The sequence below is a fragment of the Sminthopsis crassicaudata genome, chromosome 2 (genome assembly GCF_048593235.1).
Source record: "Sminthopsis crassicaudata isolate SCR6 chromosome 2, ASM4859323v1, whole genome shotgun sequence".
In the NCBI taxonomy this organism is placed as follows: Eukaryota; Metazoa; Chordata; class Mammalia; order Dasyuromorphia; family Dasyuridae; genus Sminthopsis; species Sminthopsis crassicaudata.
The window spans coordinates 375387288-375401819 of NC_133618.1; the positions used below are offsets into that span (position 1 = coordinate 375387288).

The 14532-nt window shown below is 35.4% G+C and overlaps 1 protein-coding gene across 9 annotated transcripts in view; it reads left to right on the forward strand.

Moving 5' to 3' along the window:
- BEGAIN (brain enriched guanylate kinase associated) overlaps positions 1–14532 on the forward strand; it is a 272336-nt gene that overhangs the window by 157815 nt on the left and 99989 nt on the right. The gene's annotated exons all lie outside the window — the stretch shown is intronic.

The following is a 14532-nucleotide window of genomic DNA, read 5'->3' on the forward strand; positions in this document are numbered from 1 at the left end:
GGAGTCTGGCCATACAACTCTTATGCCTTGGGCGGGGAGTGTTCTAGTTCATCTTCAGATCTCTTGCACAGAGTAGGTCTTTTATAAAAGAATAAAAAATTTCTAAGTTCTAGCTGTAGCTCATTCATTGCTGCTTGACTTTGGATAGTTCACTTAAACTCTGAGTATCATTCATAAAATGGGGAGTGGGTATACAAGATGACCATCTCTTCCCTTTCTCCATAGAAGTTCCTTGAGCTTTTTGAACCCTGTCCCAGTGCCTTATACATGGTGGGGATTCAGCATTTTTTAATGCTTGTTGAATTGAATTGAATGAACCCTAAGGCCCCTTCCAGTTTCACTATCTTATAATCTTGTTTCTGCTGCACTGGACTAGGTGGTTGTTTTGGGTTTTTTTTTTTATATAACATTCATTTTATGAAAAACAGAAACCTTTTAGCCACTCAGAGCTAATCCCTGGTACTCTCAAACTCCACAATCAAGTGAACAGGATTAGCTCCAACTTTAGCTGTTCTCAAGCTAAAAAAACAGATATTCAGAAAGCAAACCCAGATTCAGACCTTCTGAAAATGTCAGGGAACTAAGGGAGAGGTGACCCATTTGGGTTCTGGTGAATCAAGCTTTTGAAGCAGCCTTTATTTGGTCTAGGTTGATAGCCACTGTAGTGATGTGGGAATTCATCAGATCAGAAGCTCTCAGTGATGTATCTAGTCTCTGCCATTAGTTGGCTAAATAGCATTAGGCTGATCATTTTGCCCCTTACCTCCTCAGTTTCTTCAACTATAAACTGGGGAATAATCAGCCCTACATTGTTAATCTCCCCAGCATTCTCAGGGGAAAGAAAAGATCAGAGCTTTTCATTTTTCTGCCTGATGAATCCTCAATGGTTCACAGCTACAGTCAATAAGAAAAAATATGAGCCTCTCAACTTTTGTATACAAGACCCTTCATGACCTGAATCCTACCTATTTTTCTTTCTTCAGTATTCTCAAAAGTTATGATTATTTATTACTTGCCAGTCTAGACCTATGATTTCCTAGGTGTAGAGAATTCCTAGTATGGAAATCCCTTCATCAATGCAGAAGTCAACTCATCAGTTGGAAGCTAGCCTAGAGCACAGAGACATTAAGTGATTTGTTCAGAGCCAGCTTTAGCAGCTGCCTCTTTTATTTTTCATTGATCCAGCTTAGTGAAGTTTTTTTATGCTTTTAAAAAGTTTTATTGATGCCTTTTGTTTTTTTTAATAGCACAGCCACTTTCTGATATGACCTCCAAATTTCCTGACCTTTTCCTTGTACCCAATTTTATTTTACTTTATTCTTCCTCAACTCTGTTTCAACTAAAGGGAACTATCTATAAAGTATTTTATGTATGTTTTCCTTTGTGGCTATTGAAATCCTATCTATTTTCTATAATTGCCTTCATAAAGTCTTCTCTGATCTCCCCTACTTACCCACCAGAAGTGGTCTTAGCCAGAAATGATCTTCCTTCTCTGTCATTCCTCATAACATTGTGTTTGCACCTCTCTTATAGCCCTTAGAATAATTTATTTTTATGGTGATTACATATGTCTATCCTCAAGGATAGTTCATATATGTGTATGTCCTTGAGGACAATATAATATATGTGTATGTGTATATGTGTGTTGCATATATGATATAATATATACTATATGTTATTATTTATGCATAGGCAACATGTATGCATATACATATTATACTACATGTATAATATACATACATAATAGTAAATACTTTATAGAATAGATAGATCAATATAGGTAGATATATATTACACATAGTAAATATTCTCTATATACAGTATATAGACAGATATTCTACATATGCATAAATACAATATACTATAGAATATATATGCATATATTACATATTTCTCTTATAGATCTGAGAAAAGGGAGGGAGAGAGGGAAAGAGAAGGAGGGAAAGAAAGAGAAAGAGAGAGAGAGAGAGAGATGCAAGGAGAGAGAAAGAAACTTAGAGTCAATCAGCATTATTAAGTGCCTGATAGGCAAAATGCTAAGAGCTAAGAATATGAAAAAAGAAAGAAACAGTCTCTCATCTCAACCTCCTCAGTCTAATGGAGGAGACAACATTTATGTGTACGTGTGTGAGAGAGAGAAATATGTATATAAATTGGGGGTAATCTCAAAGCAAAAGCATTAAGAAGGATTGTGAAAAGGTTTCTTGCAGAAGTTCGTCTTTAATGGAAACTTAAAGGAAGCTAGGGGGAATCTAAAAGAAATCTAGGAGGCAGAGATGAGGAAGAAGAGAGTTTCAAGCATGTGGGACAACCAGTGAAAACATGGGTGAGAGAACACAAGAGTCATTATGGGGATAGGAAGATATGGAGGGGGGAAGTAATGAGAAGAACACAGAAGGAAGAAAAGATGAGAAGTGAAGGGAGTTTGAGACACTGAAGAAAAATTTCTGTGGCCTCCCAATTTTATCAAGAGGATGATGGGATGAACTTGATGAAAGGGGCCAGATGAGCCCTCCTGCAAGGGAGAGATAAGAACCAATAGAGGAGAGGAGGAGACAAGCCAGGAGCATGATGCTGGTAGATTTCCAAAGTGGTTTTCTGCTCCACCAAGCTCAATTGTGATACTTTTGGCAGTCAGATTATTACAGAGGTGGAGAAATCAAATTTCAGAATCTACTGTACTTTAAGCAGACATTCATCTCATGGAAGAAAAACACAGAATTGTGTGGGGAGCAAGTTTAGGGATGGGGGGTTGTTTAGGTAATCCCCTGCTCAGGGCAGGAGATTCTGTTCTTTGTGCCTCCTGGGACAAATATTACCAGGACTAATCAATAAGTCTGTATTGAGCATGAGCAATTATAACAACTATATTTATATAGCTCTTTCAGATTTAAAGAGTGCTTTTTGTGGCCAGGTTTGTGCTAGCATATTGAAGTTTGTATAAGACATTCACCCAGGAGATATTCACATTTTTATCAGGAAAAAAAGTTCACATTTTATCATAGACACACAGATACACACACACACATACACACACACACATGCACGCGTGCACATACACACAACATCCCAGAGAATTTTCTCACTTAATAACATTTTTTCCAATTATATGTAATGATAGTTTTCAACAATTATTTTTTTAAGATTTTGAATTCCAAATTTTTCTCCTTCCCTCCCTCTTCCCCAATACAGCAAGCAATCTAATATAAGTTAAATATATAAAATCATGTTAAACATATTTTCACATTAGTCATGGTGTGGAAAAAAAAGAATTTGAGCAAAAGGAAAAAGCCATGAGAAGAAAAAACAAAAAAAGTAAAAATTGTATGCTTCGATCTGCATTCAGATTCCATAGTTGTGCCAGATTCTCTGGCTGTGGATAGCATTTTTTCATCATGAATCTTTTGGAACTGTCTTGGATCATCATATGGCTGAGAAGAGCTAAGTGTATTATAGTTGATCAGATAGCATTGTTGTTACTATGTACAGTGTTCTCTTGGTTCTGTTCACTTCAATTTGCATCAGTTCACATGAGTCTTTCCAGGTTTTTTTGAAATATGCCTACTCATCATTTCCTACAGCAAAATAAAATTCCATTACATTCATATACCACAACTTGTTCAGTCATTCCTCAATTGATAGGCATCCCCTTGATTTCCAATTCCTTGCCAACATGAAAAAAAACTGCTATAAATATTTTTGTATATGTGAGTCCTCCATTTTTTATAATCTCTTTGGGATATAAACCTAGTAGTGGATCAAAGGGTATGCAGTTTTATAGTTCTTTGGTCATAGCTCCAAATAGCTCAGAGAGTATTTAAGTACTAAAATATCTTATTCTGACTCAAAGATGATCAGAATTCAGAAGGGTGAGAAAACAAAGTGGGCTAGAGTAATCCAAGGAAGCCTCACAGAAGCATTATGTTATATCAACTACACCTTGAAGGAATTTTGTGGTGAAAATTTCAAATTAGCATCATCTTCCCCAACCCTTCCTCTCCTCTTTTGTCTTCTCTCTCAGGAATTTGTCCATGCTAGCTGAATTCCTGTTCAAGACACAAGCTCACAGACCAAGAGATAAATGTGGTCTCTGCTCTCTCTGCTGATCAATATTCAGTTGACCAGAATGCCTACCAGTGACCCTTATTTTATGTTTTCATTCAGGCTTTGTTCTAAGCCTGAACTGTTTCTCAGGATTCTTTGAGATTTAACTTACTTATGAGTTACTAATTATGCTAAACTTCCTAACAATATGTGACAAGACAGTCCAGAGAAATTATATAGTGTAAGGTGAGGTGATTTCCTTTTGCATTTTCATCCTTTTCCTCACTTCAGTTCTAAAATCTATCTTTTTCATTATGAGGTCCTATCTCCATCAACATGGTTTCCACACCAGTAGCTGCCTAGATGAGTTACAGTGACCAAAGCTGGTCATTCCCTGGTGCTCATTCCTCCAGTAATGAACTCCTCCATAGTTAGAAGACTAGTTCTCAGATGACAAATACATAATCCATTACTAAGCTTGTATTTAAAAAAAAAATCTTTCCAACTTGGAATCTGATAGCTTTAAAGAGCCTAGGATCACCTTCAGGCCAATTGGAGATCTCAGAGGATTATTTTACCAGAGGTCCTGACTTTTCTAGATTCAGAGAATTTTGGCAGGCATGGGTCTGGGGAAACAGATTTAAGTACTTTCAAAAGAATAGATGACTCAAACTAAGATAATTCACACTAAAAAAAAATAAGTACCAAAAGAATTGGCCAACTATAAAATCCATATTTGAGTCAAGAGGAGTCTTGTCCTCCTCTACATAGCCTGATCAGAGACCTTGGGAAGATGCAGACCCCAGAGATAAGGATCTCAGCTTTGTGGTCTCCTTACCAGAGTGTACCCAAATGCCCAGCTATCCCACCAACTCAGGAAACTTTAAGAAGAGCAGAAAACCTCCTCTAAAACTGTGGGAGGATGCAGAGTATAAACAAGAATTCTAAAGAAGATGAGGTCACCATTTTTGGCAGAAGAAAGAGATTAACATGTTCTCAGGTCTACCATCTCATCCTAAAGGACAGCTAGAGCACAGAGATAAATTATCCAGGTTTAGCCTTCCCACTTAGGACCACCATCTCTACCATGTTGTTCCCATAAAAGAAAGAGCATGTGACCAAGAAACCATTTTCATCCAGGCTTGCTGGCTGCCTCATTCTAGGCCTAATACTGATAGTTCCATGTGCCTGTTTACATACCCCGCTCCCACCTAAATCTCCTAGTGATAGACCCCAAAATTACATGGATAAAAGAAGTTTACAAGAAATATTAAGTACCTAGAAGAGAAATTGAAGAAATGACCTTACAAAAGAAAAGCTCTATACTATACTAAAGAAAGAATATGGGTTAAGAGAATCCCAAGATAAAATTTCAGAAGAAAATAATTCTATACAAATTACAAACATAACTCTGATAGAGAGAAAGTGGCTTGACCACAAGGACTTGAAGTGCATTTGAAAGATCTACTGAAAGAAATGGAGGAAGAGTTCAATCAGATAATAAAGAATAACATTAGAGCTCAGTTTCAGTTCTAAGTTGTTTATCCTTCCAAGTAGCAGACAATTGACTTGAAAAACAGGACAAGGAGAGAGGATTTAATAACCCAGAGGAAAAGGACTCATGTGTATAAAATATTTATAGTAGTACTCTTTGTCCTAGTAAAGAACTGGAAAGAAGTGGACATCCAGCAATTAAAGGGTGACTGGATAACTCATAATGCGTGAATGTAATGGAATGTTGTTGCACTATTGGAAATGGTAAATATGATGGATTCAGAGAAACACAGAAAGACATATATGAACTGAGGCTATATGAATTGAACAGAGACTTGAGAATAATCTATGCAATAACTACAATAATGTGAAGGGGAAACAACTTTGATTTCTGCAATGTGATAAACAATTGTGACTTCAGAAGACTAACAATGAAGCATTTTTTCCACTTCTTGGCAGAAAGATAGCACACTAGAGCTATAATGAGACATACATAGCCAAAATATGGATTTATTTTGCTCAACTATAGCTACATATTACGAGGTAGATATTGTGAAAGAAGTGGAGGACATGGAAGAGTTGGATAGTGATAGTAATTTTAAAAAAGGAAAGAAATAAAAGCACATAAGTGAAACATTTTTTTAAAAATCTAAAAAAGCAGGACCAACTTCAGAAGAGAAAATAGACAAGCAGGAAAGTTTTGTTAACAAATCAAATTCAAAATTTTTACTAATAAAATTAATTTTAATGTAATAAAGGTTCACAAATTAGAATATGATTTTTGTATGTTAAAATGACTGTGTTTGATATTTAAGTTCATAATAAGAAAAATAGAAAACAGTTTAAGTACTTCCACTTTTGAAAAGTGTTCTCTGTTAAGCTTGAAACCACTTTTTCTCCATTGTCTCTGTTGCTGGAATTTTCTGATTTTTCTGTAGTGACCATAAATTGTTTTACTTTTCTGGGCTCAGAAAAGTAACCTATTGTAGAAGCCACTTAAATGACCATTAGGTAGCCCTTAGGTGCTTCAAAAATTGTTTGTTCTTTTCCCCTGAGCTCTCCCAAGATGTGACAATTCTGAAAACTCAAAAAATTCTGAACTAGAAAAGCTACTTTGCTACTAACAGAACAACACTCTCCTCCCCACACACATATTATTTGTTTTTCTTTTTTTCTTTTTTATTGATGGATGAAGATACCCAAAACAAGTTTCCAAATGGGCCTAGCCCTCAAATGATCATTTCTCTATAAGATTTTGAGCAGTTCACCTTGCCTACCTGACAGTGGTCTTTATTCCACAATTAAAAAATAATAATAGCCACTGACCTTGCTGAAAAAACATAATGATACAAAACAAGAACAGAACAAAACAAAAAATAACCCTTAATTTCAAGAAATCGAAAAGCACAATTTCTAGGGAACATAGTGAAAAGTCACAGGTCACTCCTTGAAAGAAACCTAAATTTAACACACTTCAAAACATGATTCACCAAACTCCAGAGCTTCTAGGACAAAGAAAAAATGCTAGATAAAATACTGATAAATTAGAATTAGGATCACATAAGATTGTGCAACAAATAGAAGAAAGGAAAGGATTCCACTTTGATATGATATACCAATAAAACAAAAGGAGGAAGAATGACCCAAAAGTGAGACAGTAGAAAATGTTTGTAGTCTAGTTTAGTTCTTGTATAGTTTATGTGAAAGAATTATGGGAAGAGAAGATCTTGGGATGGGGAAGGCTCTCCATGATCTGTATGGCATTCAATGTCAGGCTAAGAAGTTTAATTTTCTCCTCTGTAGGATTTTTGAGCAAAGAAGTGATTTTGTTAAATCATTAAAAAGACAATTTGAGTAACATATATGATAACATGAATGGAGGGGGAAAGAATTAATTTGAAGGCTATTATAATAATACATAATAGCACATTTTAATTCAATTTTAACATTTTCATTTTCAAATTCTCCCGTTTCCTTTCCTCACCCATTGAGAATTCATATGTATCATATTTATAAAGCCTTTTGACATGATAAAGGAGTGGATTAGCACAGGGAACTGGACAAGAAGTAGAAAAGTAATGGACCAAAAAGAGAAACAAGTTTATTAATTTATAAATAAACTTAATAAGTTAAATTTATTACAATAAAACCTTCCTAACAATTAAGAGTTATCCTAAAGTTAAATGATTTGTTTCTGGAGATGATTTCCCATCCCTGGAAGTGTTAGGATAAAATCTACATGACCACTGAAGGGATTCAGTAGAAAGGATTCTAAGAATTGAAGTTTAGACTAGATATCTAAATTCTATAACCAAATCTAAAATTCCATAACCTAAAATCTGAATTTGGCAACTGCTAGTGCCTTTTCTTATTACTTTAGCAGTTTATAGTGCTTATGATATGAGTGGAGGTTGGGGAAAGAAAAAGAAAGAAGAACTAAAAGTCAAATGGGTCCATTTCAGGTAGTGATTTCAGAGCTGGCAGAGTCCCCAGTTTGGATGCTTTTCAGAGTTACTCAGAACATTGAAATGGGAGCCCTCATTTGGGCTGTCATTTTCAGGGCTGTCCCTGAGGAGGGATTGCCACATTTTCAATGGCTCTATACGGTCTGGGGGAATCATATCTAGCAAAAGGTTTATTGAATTCTTAGTCATGTCCTGATTTGTATATTATACTGACAACCTATGGTCTGGGATAATCCATTCTGAGGAGTTTCCCTGGTTTTCTTATTGGTACCAAACTTTTGTTTTTGTTCAATGCAAAAGGGTTGTGAACTCCTATTGTGAGCCGTCATTGGGCTAGTTCCTTAGGAATAGAACCATAGATATGGATGTCATCATAGCTATGATGATGGTGATATTAATTAGCTTTTATGTGTTGCTTTAAGTTTTGCAAAGTGCTTTGTAAATATCCCATCTTATTCTTACAACACTTGAAAGTATATGTGATGTTACCCATTTTACAAATAAAATATTGGAGACAACAAAGGTTAAGAGCTTTGCCCAAGATTACATAGCTCTGTAAGTGTCTAAGATTGGATTTCAATCCAGTTCTTAAGTCCAAACCATCTAATAATTATGGCACTTAGCTATCCAGGTATCATTTAGTCCAATCTCTTTATATCACAGATGAAAAAACTAAGGTCAAAGGAACCTAAATTTAGGACTTGAAAGAGCTTGAATCTGGCCCAATCCTTTCACATTTTTAGAAAAGGAAACAGGATCCAAAAGATTAAGAAAAGAAAATCAGAATTTTAATTCAGGCCCCTCTTATTTCAAGTTCAATTTCCTCTGTAGTATGCTATCAACTGGTTTAAAAAAAAAAAAAAAAGAATTTGATCCAAGGTTATACAAGAATAAGAATTTGAGAATCCTGTTGTTGTTCAGCTGTTTTTGTCGTGGCTGACTTTGTAACTTCATTTGGAGTTTTCTTGGCAAAAGATACTGGAGTAGTTTACCATTTCCTTTTCCAACTCACTTTATAGAAGGGAAACTGAGGCAAACAGAGCTAAGTGACTTGCCCAAGGTTACACAACTATTAAGTGTCTGGATTTAAACTAAGGTCTTACTAATTCTAGGCCCAGCACACTATACGTTATGGCATTATCTAACTGTCCCTTTAAAGGAAACTTAAAATCATAGGCTCCCAAAGATGGAAGGAACTTTAGACATTATTTGGCCCAGCTTTTTCCTTTTACAGACAAGACAAAAAATAACAATAGAAATTCATAGAGACTAGGCTTCTAGCAGGGCCACAACTAGGGTGAGTTGGCTGGGGTTTTGCCTCAATGTTTACACTTCTATCCTGAAGAGCCCAAAAGCTCCTTCCTTGTGGTCCAGAGACTGACTTCTTCACTCAGCTGCCAGACAGATCATTTTCTCCTCCATCAGGATCCTGAGTCTATGGTACCCTTCTTCTGGGACCTATTTCTCTCTCACTGCTCCCCCTCCCCAAATCTGCCCAGTAAAGAGGATAGTCTGACAAGAAGGAAACAGCATATAATCCAATAACATAGCACACAACACCACTCTGGGTGCACTTGTACCTAGAGAAAAGGTGTCCTATTGGTTTGTACTCTTCTAGTTTGTATCTTCAGTGCAACCCCAATTCCTTCCCTTATCCTCCTTCCACCTTTATACCCCACCCCCTAAAAATCTTTTTAACATAGGTAAAAAATTTCTTGCTTTCAGTTGCTTTTTTTTGAAGAATTATAACTCTGATCCCATGTATTGTAGTTCAGTAATCTTTTTACTCCCCTATGAGGTAATATATCAACTCTCCTCATGGAGAGAAAAGATAAATGTATACAAGACACCAAGCATTTATTAAGCACCTCTTATATGCCAGCTCCTGTGCTAAACATTATTCTTTGCCTATGCCACAAGAGATACCCATTTGATTGCTCTAGAAAATAAACCATATAGCAGGAAGTTCAGGAAAGAAATAGTTCTTTGGAGTCTGGGCAGTCAGAAAAGCTTTAATGGAGAAAAAATGATTTGAAAAGGACTTTAAAGAATGGAAGGATTGGAAGGGAGAAATCATTCTTGGGCAAGGAATTTAGCACATCAAAAACAGAGACCAGTATCCCAATACCTGTCATTTATTTTAATGACAATCACAATAAAATAATGTGAAAGTCCAAGTGGATAAGGATAATATAACTCCTAAGTAATCTGAAGGTCATCTAGTCATAGAACTCAGACCAGAATTGACCTAGAAAAGATGGTGAACTTCACTGGAATCAATAAGTTTTTCCAGTTTTTTAAAATCATATATTTAAGCTGTAAGAGACTTTTGTGGTAATCTTATCTAATCCATCTTCTTCATTTTAAAGATCAGTAAACCAAAGCCCACATAGGATTGAATAATTTACCTAAAGTTATAGAGGTATTAAGTGGTGATGTCAGCATTTAAGCCCATTTCCTCTAACTACAAATCCAGCAGGCTTTCTACTAATCAAATTTAGTTCAACTATTATATGTTTATTTTCTCTCACAAAATTTTGCTCTGTTCCTCATTGTGGCATAGAAGTGATCTTGGGCTGTCAAATGCAATGCCAAAAAGTTCATTTCTATTTTGTAAATTCTATTTTTCTGGAAACTATATTTTCCTTGTTATTCAGAGTCTAGTTCAAAATAACAGATTGCATCCCCAAACTCCAGCCTGAGTATGGAATGTCTTTTCACTAGATTATTACATTCTTAACTATAAAAAAAAATTATAATGTACCTCAGTCTTGTGTGCCACCTTTTCATTTCCATAGTGATGTTGGTAGAGAGATAAGAGGAGAGATGAGTAGTTGCTAAGGATCTTATAAACCCTCTATAAATATGAACATATTTATTGATGATTGTAAATGTGAGAACTTTGTCAGATGATCAGCAAATCAATGCATTGTTGGAAAGAGAGAATCACATCATTTTGCCATTTTTGCAACAAATGAAACTGAAAGACAAAGGGAATGGAAGCTAAATGGAAGGATGGCTAACAATTTCTCCTAGAAAAAGGCTAAGGAATTTTTACAGCATGATACAGTGCAAAGAGGGCTGAATTTGGAATTAGAGGATTTGAGTTCTACTTCTGTCCAGGCAAACTCAGACATGTTGTTTAATCTCTCTGGACCTTAATTGCATCTTCTGAAAAATTAGGAGATTAGATTAGATTATCTCTAAGGTTTTCTTCTAACTTTAAATCGGAGATGTGTGATCCATACACCAAAGACATGAAGAATCATTTCATAATCATCTCATTTTACAGTAATCTTGTAATAGAACATATTTAAAGTTTATGCATAAATAACTCATACAGACAAATGAAGAAGGAAAGAAATTCTAGAAAGAATTTGACAAAATTCTCCAAAGCTAGATATACACTCTGATACTTGAGCTTAGTGTGAAGGTGGGCACAGGGGAAGATGCCAAAAAGTATGTTGGATAATATCATCACTCAGGTTTAAGAAACAAAAGATTTGTGAACTACTTAGAAGCTCTACATTTTTATGTCATACTTTTCTGCCAGGAAAAAGTCCAAGAACATTGGACATGGTAAACCCTATATGTCATTTTTTTTTTCCTGAGGCTGGGGTTAAAGGACTTGCCCAGAGTCATACAGCTAGGAAGTGTTAAGTGTCTGAGATCAGATTTGAACTTGGGTCCTCCTGAATTCAGGGCTGGTGCTCTATCCACTGCGCCACCTAACTGTCCCTTAACCCTATATGACTTAACAAAAAAAAAATTAAATAGATTGCATTTTAATAGCCTGCCAATCATAGGCTTTCTCATGAGGTCATCCTATTACCATCCACTAGCCATATGAAGTCAAAAAACAACTAGCTAAAATAGATGTAAAAATCAACTTAAATATTTTTAAGTTAAAGAGAAATCATTGATTGCATCAACTAAAGTATGACCTGTTTATAAGATGTCTCCCTTTCCCCTCACCACAAGAAAATGACAAGTGAAAAAGGGCACTAAAAAAATAAAATCACCATTTTTCTGCAAAAGTTTACCTAATTTATGGCAGTCACTACAATGAGGAGGCCAAAAAGTGTCAGCAAATACTTGTGCCTGCCAATCATAGGCAGATGGCAGCTAAAGGCAACACAAGTTTAGAATACAAATGTATTTTTTACCCTACCAAAAAGAATGGGAAAGGGTTATAAATAGTACCTCCTCATAAAATAGTAAAAAAAAACCAGTAGAAGTAAAAGTTTTCAGAAAACTTGACATTAAATCCAAATGAGTTATACTATCCTAATATAAAGTCATCTATACATGAAATGGACAGGAAGTCTAACAAATGGATGAAAATTGGAATAGATTTGAAATATTGGCTTCATCAAGGACAGTAGAACCAACACACTTAGACTCTAACATCTCTGGTCCCATTGTATTATATATTAGGTAGTAGAAATGGCACTTGGCAATCAAATCAGGGGAAATGTTTGAACTGTCTTAAGTAGTTAGTTACTAGGGAAATCCAATTTTTTCTATTTTTCTATTTTTTGCCTTTGCCATTGCTTTAATTATTTGTGGAGGAAAACCTACTCTATTTCCACATATCCCTGATCAAACTTTCTTTGTTAAAAAAGGAAGACAAATGAACTAAAATAACAAATACAGTGACCATATCAGACAATATGTAGCTTATTCTTTCCCAAAGGTCATTTGTCTTTCAGGGATAGGAAGGTATTTGTCTTTCACTATCATTTCTCCAGGAGTGTCACATGTTTTACATTTGCATTTACAGTCTGCTTTCCTTTCTATGATCTTTTCATGTATGTTGTTTTAGTCATTGAGTATAATATTCTCTTAGTTCTGCTCATTTCATTCTGCATCAGTTCATTCAAATTGAACTCAGAATTGAGGAGGAAGAGAACAAACTGGATTGCATTTGGGAAATTGTTCTGTGATTTCAACATTTCTAAGCAGCTTTCTGGCAATGAAATTCTTCTTTTAATATGAAAGTTTTCCTGGTGATGTTATGAAGTTGTATATCTCAGAAAACTACTATCTAAAAAGAATCAGAATTGTAGGTGACCTCAAGGGTAATAGAGAGATGTATGTTAGTGACAAGTCAGCTGCAATATATTTCCAAAGATGATTTGAGCACCAGAAATATCATAAGAAAAATCAACAAACAAATCTTTGATAAGAAAGCTGGTCAGTTATTTGGGAAAAGCAAAGATAAAATAAGGACATCTAACAATTATGGTGCTCACAAAAAAAGTAAAGCTATATGTATAAAAAGAAAGTTTCCTGTGCTGTTGTATATCCTCCATAGAAAACCTGTGAGAGAAGGTAGATCAGCATCACACACGGCAGAAACAGCTAGTTAGTGCAGCAAATAGCCTGAGAGAAAGACCTGAATTCAAATGTGGCCTCAGATACTTACTGTGTGATCCTAAGCAAGTCACTCAAACTTGATTGCATCCCTAAAAAACAATAGTGAAGAGCTATGATTAGATTGTAGTCTGTCAATGGAGAGAATTCTTACATGGATGAAATCACAAATCCATTAAACTTTTGAGGGAATTTCAGCTTAATTTTTTATTTCTTTTTTTTAAGGTTGGGTCTTCCATCCTACACAGGCTACAAGTATAGCAACCACTTATAATCCCAATTCCAATATTGATTGGTACATAAACTTTAATCTGTCCCATTTCTCCAACCTGCATTAATTCATTCTTCTTCAGGTATTATTGTAGCTCTTCATTCCTGGGGGCTTACCATATAGGGTCAGACTTATTGCAGGCTCCTTATTAATTTACTGCAGCTCAGAACTCCAGAATTCAAATGATCCACCAACCTTACCCTCCCCATCAATAGAGATTTCAAGGTACAGCATCACAGATAACTATTAAAATATGAACATATATTTCAAGTCCTGTGTTGGGCATTAGATGATAAGGTAACCAAAGAGTGAGAAATCATCATCCCTACTTTTACAGAGTTGCAGAAATAGCATTCTTGTCCAAAGATAGCTAGGGACTTTCTTCAGAGAATATAGGTTTGCTCCAAATAGTATGTGTTTTAAGGTTAGCAAAGCATGTCACATGCATCAACTTATTTGAATTGTCCTGTTACCCTTCCCCCAATTCACCGCCACCCTCTCTTCCAGAGAAGCAAGATTCTATTCATCAAATGCTTATATTTGTTATATGTTTAGAATTTAAAACTGATAATCAAGTTTTTAGTTGATTAAAAAAAACTTTTAAAACTATATATGTGTGTGTGTGTGTGTGTGTGTGTACATATAGATATGTGTACATATAGAAGCACATAATTTATTGTTTCCTTCATCCATATCTTCTTCTGTCAAATCCCTATGTTGGGGACTAGTTCCATCCAAGGGGTGGGAAATCAACAATTCTCCTCTCCCACAGTTTCAGCCCAGAAATGTGGTATATGGTTTAGAATTGTTCTTATCACCAATCACTAATTGTTTTCTATCTGCCTTTCTGCCTAGGTCAGTTTGGGTGTCTCACTCTTAATC